Source organism: Coenobita brevimanus, chromosome 19 (assembly GCF_032717465.1).
Source record: "Coenobita brevimanus isolate Jiangsu-jjx chromosome 19, ASM3271746v2, whole genome shotgun sequence".
In the NCBI taxonomy this organism is placed as follows: Eukaryota; Metazoa; Arthropoda; class Malacostraca; order Decapoda; family Coenobitidae; genus Coenobita; species Coenobita brevimanus.
This window is the reverse complement of record NC_136972.1, coordinates 26,953,258-26,963,958: the sequence shown is the minus strand read 5'-3', so window position 1 is coordinate 26,963,958 and position 10,701 is coordinate 26,953,258.

The following is a 10,701-nucleotide window of genomic DNA, read 5'->3' as shown; positions in this document are numbered from 1 at the left end:
TCACCCTGTTATGTAGCTGAATGTTTACCACCCAGTGTTGTAAATGATTTACTGGGTTACAAGAAACCATTAGGCTTGTCGCTCAGTGTAGAGCCATCTGAAGTGAAAAAGAAGAGGAAAAAAAAGTGACAGAAAGATAAGAATAGAGTAATAGAGGAGGACAGACAGAAATTGAATGATGTATGTGAAGGAAGAAGTAGGCAGCACTACATCAAATGAGTGGATGATGCTCGCCACCACCAACCATCATGACAGCATTGTGAAATTACTGATCAGCCTCGCAATCACGGAACACAAAAATCAGACACTGTAAATCACGAAAAAAGGATTATGTTCATTTGAAATACTGCAGGATAGACACTGGTAACGCAACCGCAGCCGTACCCGCAACACGCAAATATTTCAGCAACACGCACATTTTCACGCAACACGCAATATACGGACGTGAGAGAGTATGTTCAGTTTTTCACTTCTCCCCAAAATTTCAAAACTTAGCGTCTTTTTCGAGCTTAAATCAGAGTTACAAAGAAGGCGCAGGGATGGAAAATTCGGTGCAAATGTTAGCGGAATCAGGAGCCGAGTTAGCACGTTCGCCAGTAATCTTCGTGACTTATTCCACGCATTCAGGGGTAAAATTCGGTCTCTCTTTCTCTCTCTCTCTCTCACACACACACACACACACACACACACACACACACACCTCTGCCATTTGTATTTTCTTTATTGTACAGTTCTCTCTCTCTCTCTCTCTCTCTCTCTCTCTCTCTCTCTCTCTCTCTCTCTCTCTCTCTCTCTCTCTCTCTCTCTCTCGTGCATTGTTATCCATCGATTGCGTAATGAATCAGATGTATGTACAGTAGTTTCTCTCTCTCTCTCTCTCTCTCTCTCTCTCTCTCTCTCTCGGGAAGCCACTCCAAGCTTCATAAATTGAAGATAGTTCTCTTTCTGAAAGGAGTAATAAAAACCGTTTGAATTAAATGAAAAATTACTCATGGAGGCAAAAATGTAGTTATTTGCTGAGAGAGAGAGAGAGAGAGAGAGAGAGAGAGAGAGAGAGCATTACATCTACATGAACTGAGATGAGAAAGACAGCCTCCATATTAACCTTTCTAGGAAGGTGGTGAGAGAGAGAGAGAGAGAGAGAGAGAGACAGACAGACAGACAGACAGACAGACAGACAAACAGACAGACAGACACAAAAAAAGACAGAACGAAGTATGAGGAGGACAGAAAGAGGATGCGAGGTAGAGAAACGAAATAAGATAGTACGAGAGAGAGAGAGAGAGAGAGAGAGAGAGAGAGAGAGAGAGAGAGAGATGAGTCAGGTCGTTTAACAAGCTAAACAGTGAGTCACACGTCCCATTAACTACCTCAAGTGCTAACTACGCATGACACCTACGCAACAAGCTTATTTATACGCAGAGAAGGTGATTCAGGCCTGAGTAAGAATAGTAATAGCTGGCGTATCCTTAACACCTCTTATTTACCGATTTATTTTTGTCTCCCGTATCCTAATGTTCTCTTGTATGTTGTTTTCGGATTTTAGATAACATAGGAATTCTTAACGCCTCTTAGTTATCGATTTATTTTGTCTCCTATGTGCTGATGTTCTCTTGTCTCGTATTCTTGGTGGTTTAGGAGGGTTCGTAGCGCCTCTTCCTTAGCGATTTTTTTTACGACTACACTTGTACACGTAGTGGTTATGGTAGCAGCAACAGCAGCAGCAGAAGTAGTAGTAGTTGTTGTTGTTGTTTTTGTTGTTGTAGTAGCAGCAGTAGTAGTAGTAGTGGTAGTGGTGGTGGTGGTGGTGATGGTGGTGGTGGTGGTGGTGGCGGCGGCGGTGGTGGTAGTAGAATATAAGTTGTTGTTGTTTTTGTTTTGTTGTAGAAGAAGAAGAAGTAGTAGTAGTAGTAGTAGTAGTAGTAATTCTTTCACGTAATTATACGGTATAAATTATACTCATTTAATTTGTATATGTATAAATGTATCTATGTAAATGTTTGTATGTATGTATATATGTAAGTATATATGCGTGTATGTATGAAAATTTCCAAACCCTGACAAATATTAATAACTGTCCTTTGCACCTGATTTGATTTAGATTGATGGCCTTTGAGGGGGTGTTAGTGAAACGTGGGTGGACGTGTGCGTAGAGTTTTTCAGTGTGTGTGTGTGTGTGTGTGTGTGTGTGTGTGTGTGTGTGTGTGTATGTGAGAGAGAGAGAGAGAGAGAGAGAGAGAGAGAGAGAGAGATATCTGTAGTTGCTATAGGAGGACTGGTGCTATATAACAACGCAGCTCAAATGCCTGTTGTACAGACGTCCCTTAACTCATTCCCTATCCCCAGAAAGAGGATGGAGAGCAACTTCAGCCTGCAGTCCACCGGGTTAACGTACTAAATGAACCCGGGACTAAAATAACGGCTACTGAGATGTTACATGTACGTTTAAGCACACAGAAAATACCCAGTGTATAGAAAGGGTTGGCATTCTCGTTAGTTACGGTCGCTCCCTAACACTTTTCCCGATGCAATTTATTTTTGGATATGGTTGGTCAATATTCTTTTGAACATCATTTATGCAGCGTATGGCGATATTGGAAGGATTAATGTAACTCAGAATTGGAGAGTCAGGTGTAATAAAATAAATCACGTAGGGAAAGGTGTTTGGGAGCTTCCTGTTCTGTCCCAAGTTGAGTAGGGTCGTGTGGGGTGAAGCGAAATCGGAATTTTTAAAATGTGTCATGGTACTGAAGGGGTTAAACTAGAGAATTAAGCATGTGCATTGATTACTACCAGTCGTGTATGACGTAGCCTCTGTCCTTAAAAAAACAGGGATATTGATAGGGTGTACTAGGTGCATGTGACGCCGGAGGGATACGCGTTCGAATCCATAGTGAGGCAGAAGATAATTTGAATTTTGGTAGTTTTTTTTTTTTTTATCTTCTCCAAAACACCAGTCTTGGATATACCCCAGCCAATACCAACATACTAGTTCCTAATGAGACAGACCTAGCCTGTATAGTATGGGAGGTAGGTATTAGTGCCGAGAGAGTGACATGTGAAGGTGTGTGGCACGTAGGACTGCTGAACCTTGGGGAACGGAGCATCAATCCCGCGCACAGAATCAAATTTATAAAAGATACTTGTAGAACAAATCACTAAGAACAGACAGACAGAAGAAAGAAAAGGCGAATAAAAGAAAGAAAAAAAGCAGTATAAGTCGCTATGGAAGAAGTGCTACGAACCCTTCCATGAGAATACGTCCCAGAATCAGACTGAAAAATATTTGCCATCATCTTGGAAAGTTTTATAGGTCAGTCAGAAAAACAGTCCAAGTTATGCGGCAACTCCACACGATGGTTTTTGCTCATTTCCGCTTGTCTCTGTGATTGTGTAAACGCCGAAGACACGTGCATCGCTGCTCACATGTCTTGGCCTCCCTAACATCTCTTCCTTAGCGATTTATTTTTGAATACGGTTGGTTATTTTCCTTGTGTACGTTATTTATGCAGAGTATGGCGATATTACATGTCTTCTTGGGTACGTAAGAAACAGCCGTACTCCTAATTTCCTAGGCCATGTTGGTGTAAAAAGGGTATAGCCTACATTACACACTACAAAATACAAGCAAGAATACAAAAATGAGAGGCGTGTTCTACCATCATTACATAATTTAAAATCTATCGTCAGAATAATGGTTTGTCCTCACCGTTCTTATTTTTAATTTTACAAGACAAACCGTTATTAAAACTGGGTGGGCAAATGTCTGGATAGCCTCTTAAATTTCGATGATAAATTCTGAGGCATGTGATTATAAGAGGACATGTCTGAAACTTTTGTATCATTGCTGACTGCACTGTAATATGGGATGCAGTCTGATTACATGTAACAGTTACTGATGTTCTATAAATCATCGTAAAAAAAGAAAAAGAATGTTAAAAAAACAAAGAAAAGAAAAAGAATAGATCTGGTTTTATTTTTTTACTTTGTAAGATATGGTACTGTTTTTGTTTATATCTATGGATAGGACCGTGCAGTATTAGGTATGGGATCAAAGTTTGTTTATACTGTACCTTTACTTGAAACTTTTTAACTGGGTTCGTGTTTTTTTGTATCAGTGGTGGTGGTAGGTAGGAGAGTCCATCATCCACTCACTCGATGTAGCGCTGCCTTTAGTTGACACTGAGTGACAAATGAATTTGCTTATTTTACGACGTTAGGGTGGGATTCTCATTTACGATCGACTCCCTGTTATAACTTAGACTTCTTTTCGTAGGAAGAACTAGAGACATGGGTAGATTCCGTACCCTTCTCCCCTTGATCTTCCTGCAGATAACAGTTATATCCTAAGATAATTTTCCTCTCGTAACTAGTTTTTTATTTTTTTTTGTCATAAGAGTAGGGGATATGGGAAGACCGGGCACTTTCTCGTTCTACCATCCTTAACTATCGGGGCAAAGTAGCCTATCCTCGGGCCCATACGGTGGACTGGATGGATGAATGGATACATGGATGGATTAATACCTTTGCCTGAGACCATAGTTTGTGATTAGATGGGACCTTAAAGACGTCAAGATGAAATCGTTGATCTGTTTATCGGTGGGATCGTACAGTATCGAGGATGGGACTGTACTTTTGTTTATATTTTTACTTGAGACCGTACAATACTGAAGACGGGACTATGTTTTGTTTACATGTGTGGTGTATTTGTGTAGACAGATAAGCACCGGAAAATAGATAAATAGATAGTTAGGTAGATAGATGAAAGTAAGATAGAAAGCGTTAGTGAAAGATACAGATGTGTAGGTAGATAGATAAACAAATGGTTTTGTATAGGTAGATGTTTAGGCAGATACCTAAATAAGTAGCTAGTAATTCAGCTCAGGAGAACTAGTACCGCTTGTCATAAAACTAAAACCGCGTAACCTGGTATTAGAGACCAATAAACTCTTTGGTCTTAGTACTGACGACTTTGGTAGCTGGGGCCTGGAGATGTTATTAAAAGTGAAAATCTAACACTTTCCCGTCTGTTTAATCTGTATTCATAGAGGAAGCCTGGCTCTAGCATCCTCTCATCGTTTTATGCCGCTAGTACATCAGTGATATATGTAAACCCGACGATAAAAACTGCAGATTTTGCTTGGCTCCAGCACCCCCTAAGTAGAGGGCATATAAATAATCTTATTATGCAGTTGGGAAAGCCGGATAAAATCGCAGACTTCATATTTTTTGCCAGTCTAACGTATTTGGGGGTGTAAACACGAGTCAACAAAGACAGAAATGGACGAAGAACGGGCTGGATGAGCAACTCTGTCCAAAGGTAGGGGCAAGACCTTCTTTGGAAAAGTGGCCAAGTCGTCTTATATACTCGTTTTATATTATTCTCCAGCCTTCTTCTCTGGTCGCTTTACAGTTTTCAGTAGATTACTTTATATATATTAAATATTTAGGCGAGATGTTTTGTGCCGGATAATCCCGCTGATCGCACAGAAAATATTAAACCAGATAGAAAAAGGATATCCTAAGCTCTTAACGCCCGTGCCAACCTGCCTCCAGTCCACCTGCTGTAGCCTCTAACGTCCTTGTCATGCCAAGCATCCCATTTGCATAATTTAGTTTTACGCCATTAGATGCTTAATCATCCCTGTCTTTAACAATCCTCCCTCAGTATTACTACCAGGGGAAAATATACGTGATTGGTTTTGTGTATAATGAAAAAATCCCCGAGGAATAATACGGAGATGTGAAGGCTTGGCAACAGCGTGGAGCTCTGAGGTCATGGTCACGGAACCTGGAGTAAAAAGTGCGGTGGAGCGGCCAAGTCTCTTAAAACTTACTCGCGCTTCGTGCTGGGCGGACGTGGGCCCTCTCCGTGCTCCCCCTCGCATTTACCTTTGTTTCAGCATTAAATCTGAAAAGTTGGTGTATGTTATGTGCTGTTTCGGCGGAGAATCTCAGTGCCAGGAAGGATTATTTCCCGTGCAGCAGTATTGGAACATTGTTGATTAGCGGTGTTTTGTTTTGGCGAGGTAGTTGCGGAGGTAGGGTGTGCTGGCGCGGAGTTCCCTTTCCCTCAGCCTCTCGGTGTTAGGATGGCGCCCAGGCCCCGCTGACGCCACTCACACACTCGCACGGAAAGGCTCCCCCCGCCCCTCAGACCTGGAAATGGGTGAAGAAAGCTAATATGAACTGGTAGCTTATGAGGAGACGACTGCACTTGACTACTACTCCCCCCACCTCCCTCCCGAGAAAGATGTGCACTTGTTGATTCTCCCAGCTTTTGTCGTCAGTCGTCCTTGCTGTCTCCTGCTCCGTCCTGCCTCACAGTAAGTCACAGTATCGAAATCCCCTCACCACAAGTCTCGCAGTTCGGATTCCCTCACCGTAAGTCACCGCATCTCGTTAAGTCACAGCATCCCTCACTAACCAGTCACAGAATCTCTCACAGTTAGAATCCCTCAGTCACTTTAAAAATGCATCGCAGTATGTCACATAATTGGAATCCCTGCACAGAATCTCCAAGTCATTCAGAATCCCCCACAATAAGAATCTTTCACTTGTCCCAGAAGCCCTCAGAGCACACAGCTATAATATTCTCAGTCACTTAAATCCCTCAGTAAACCAAGACTAATCCTTCACAATAAGTCAGAATCTTCTCAGTAAGTCACAGAATCCCTTACCATAAGTCAGTGAGAATCCCTTGGTCAGTCACAGCTAGAATCACTACAGAATCCTTTAGTCTCACAGTAAGAATCTCATGTGTCATAATATTAGACTTTCCTGACAAGTCACAATAGCATTTCTTGTATTGTGGAACTCTGAAATTTTGCAGTAAGAAAAAAATACAACAAAATTTTCCTAGAATGTGTGTGCTGATAGTGTGTTCAAGGTGCAAGGGAAAATAAAGACAGAGTGTTTTTCGAGCCAGTGCATCAGATTTTACAGGAGTGTGGAAAAATTATGCCCACATATGGATAATTTATTTCCCTATGTGGGTAAATGGATATGGCATTTTGTTTATTTCCGTATGCTTGTATAATTCTTCCACTGGGATGTTGTATGGAACTGTGATAATAAGACAGATATTAATGTGAAACAAATTTTTTTACTCAGTTTAAAGGCCTGCCTTGTCCTGTGTTCCTTGTAAATTGTAATCTTTTAAAGTGATCATTTTGTGCATCAGTTTCCAAGCAAGAAATTTTACAGTAAAGTATCCCTCAAAATAAACTCATGTAGGAGGAAGAACACCTGCATTCCCTAAAAACATCATGAGAATCCATATTTGAGTGAAACCTTGAAGCTATGCCGAATATTTGCATGATAATAGGTTGCCTAGATCAAGCTGGCAGCAAATATACACACATCAATAATTATATATTATGATTTAACATGACTCAAGAGCAGAAAATCAAACAGGCTTGTCGTCCATCATATTGATCCCATCGCAATGTTGTTGTCGATGCATTTTTGCCACTTGCTAAGAATGCCGTTGTATTGAGTACCGGTAACCAAAATATATTTAGCTATAAGCTTTTCTTCTGTGTATCAGTTTTGTGGACAAAATAGTTACTAGCCATACATATATTATTGTGTTAGTGCTATATGGGTTAGCTGAGGTAATATACTAATAATGTACTAGCAGTGAAGCTTATTCATGTACGTTGGTTGCTTTGTGTAACCCTCTGAGTTCAAGAAATGGATTGGCTGGGGACAGTAAAATTTAAAATGTTCATAGATTCTGTGGATACTGCTTTGTAACCTTTGGTATGAGATGTCATTGTTAAGTTGGAGGGGAAAAAAATCAGAGGTTGCCTGTATAAATGCAAAACATCTTGCTTGCAGGGTTAGTAAAGTAGAGAGTGACCAGCCAGAAAAGAACATTGTAATACCTTCTCATGCAGTAGGCAATTTTTGTGCAGTTACAAATTGGAGAAACTGAAGTGGAAATTTATTAAGACTTATCATACCATACTGGTGTTATATTTAAAATACTGGTAGTCAAGTGAAGCAGAAAACCATATTGCCTTGGAAGGTACCGGTAGTTAAATCATTTTTTCATTTCGTCATGTTAAACTGAACTAAATTATGAAAACTTGTACTGCAATAACCCATGGGTTTGCACACCATCAGATGCCACAGAGTCTTAAGTATTTGTTTTTCATGTGTATTATGGAATACAGTATGGTACCGGTATATTAAGATATACAGTGTATTCTTGGTAACAGCAGTATAAAATGCATTATTCAGTGATGGTCGCCTGTTTATCAAGCATGATAGAGTGAAATAATTTCAAGTAAAGTACAAGATTTTTGCATTGCTGTACTACATACAGTACCAATATCAGCAAGAGTAATTTCCATTTTCAAAAATATTAAAGTAAATGTACAGTACTGTATATACAGTAGCATATCAGCATTATGGTACCAGTATATTTACTGTGAAGTAACTATGGTACTGTACTGTAGTGTGTAGGCTATTTGTTATTTCCTGCATGAAGTCAAGCTTTTTGAGATCTGGGGATCACTGTATAGCTGAAGATAAACATAAAAGCTTGTTCAAATGTGAAAGTGAATAAATACTGAGAGCAGTAATACAATGTGTAGGCAAGGATAGTGTACAGCAAACCATTCATGGGTGGGATGCCGCCCATTACTGAAGGTAATTACCTGGTGTTTGCCTGAATAAAATCCTAAAGTGTCCCACGTGCCCCTCATGAGTTAATGAGGCTGGAAACATTAAGCAGTTTGTAACTGTTAAATGTTTCATTGGAATGTGTGCAAAACTGTACTGAGAAAAGTGCAGTACAGTATAATGCTAGCAGTTTTCTTGGAACTTCATTGATGTAATATTTTCTCTGGAGCCGTCATGCTAATCATCCTAAATTACAATAGAATTATGGCAAGCTTACTCTGAGAGTCAGTTCGAGAGTACCGGTAATGGAATATTGAAATACCATACTGTATACTGGCTGGTGCTTATATTTTGAAGTGTAATAAAAAACAATTTGATTAGAGCTATATGAAGTGCAGCAGTAAATAATCTGAAATTGATGTCATACTGGTATAGCTACTATCAAAAGCATCATACCGTACTTGACAGTGGCATAGGTAAGTCATGTCACACAGGATGGTTTTCTTATAGTGTAGTTGTGTGGTACATTTCTGCCAAATGCAATCATTGTTGTGTAGTTTGATGGATTTTTTTTTTATGAGCATTAACCTTTTGAGGGACCAAGGCATCTATGCTAATTATCTGTGACAGCTCAGTGCAGCTGTATGGCTTGGGCATCATTTGTATGGTAAAAAACAGTTGTTGGTGTAGGTTTTACAGGAAGAAGCATTATCAGTAGTTGAAATTCAGTGCTGTGATATACCATAGTACATTATTGTTGCCATTTGGTTAGTATTGCTGCTATTTGAGATGTACAGTGCATCACTGCCATGTCATTTTCCATAATGTGTACTGTAGTTGTTTATGAGTTTTATTGTTTGCTCTACAGAAAATACAGTACCGGTATGTCAGATGAAGAGCTTGGTGTTTTGTAAGTGCATTATCCTTAAATTATTTTGCAGAAAATTTTTGTGAAATGGTGTATGCAGCACTGATGTTCAGATACCTTTAATAGACATTAAAGAATTATTTATGAATTGTATTATTACTCAGTAAAAACTTCCCTTGTGTTATTGCTGTACTGTTATAATCTGTACCATAGAAGTGTCAGTGGGGGTAACTTCATGATGCAATACCAGGTATCAGCAGTCCCAGTTACTGGAAGAGTATTGATCTGTACTCAACTCTAACTTTACCTATAGCTGTGTACATTGTGAAATATATGATAGTCATTCGTCTTACTTTTGGCATTACTATATTTTCAAATGGTATGTTTTTGACCATTGCTTACTTACGAAAAGTTCCTTTGTTGTCTGAGACTCCAGTACTGTGGACTGGTGAGTTGAAACAGTACCTATGTAATTTTCTTGTTGTTAATTGTCACACATTGCACAAATGTGAATAAATCCAAATATCAGAGGTTACTTAATTTTCATCACTGGTTATATCTGTTCAGGGGACTTTCAATAGCTACTGATAAGTAGTCAGTGATTCCTCTATATATGTGATAGTTGATGAATAGTGTATTGAAAATACCACTAATTATAACTTAAGTGTGAGGGAATGTATAATACTTAAGCCTGAGTATAGCTAATTAAGCTCATTCGGACAGCAAGTACTGTAGGCTAAATATGGGAATTACATCATAGGATGCAACTTAGGTTGAATGGCAAATTACAGTTTTCCTCATTTAATAGTTGTGTATTACTATTGTATACAAGGGAATTAGGTCATGAGTTGCTTCTTCAGTTTTAAAGCCCATTACCTTTTATTTTACTGGTACATTATCGAAATAGCAATTTATATTATTGCTGACTCTGTACTGTATAGGAAGTATGAGAAAAGTCTGTGGGAACTGCACTCCACTCTACAAGACTCAGGCATTGTGTTGGCTTATCTTTGTTATTTTTGTAAGATGCACATCATATTTTCAGGTTATTACCTAAAATACAAAAAATTTACTTGTAATTTAGTACCACTTTTTTTTATTATTGGAATGACTGAATACAAACTTCATTTGTTCTTTGTTTAATCACTTGAAGGATGACAACACATTTTCTTTCATTTCTGCTGCCAGATATACAGTGGAAG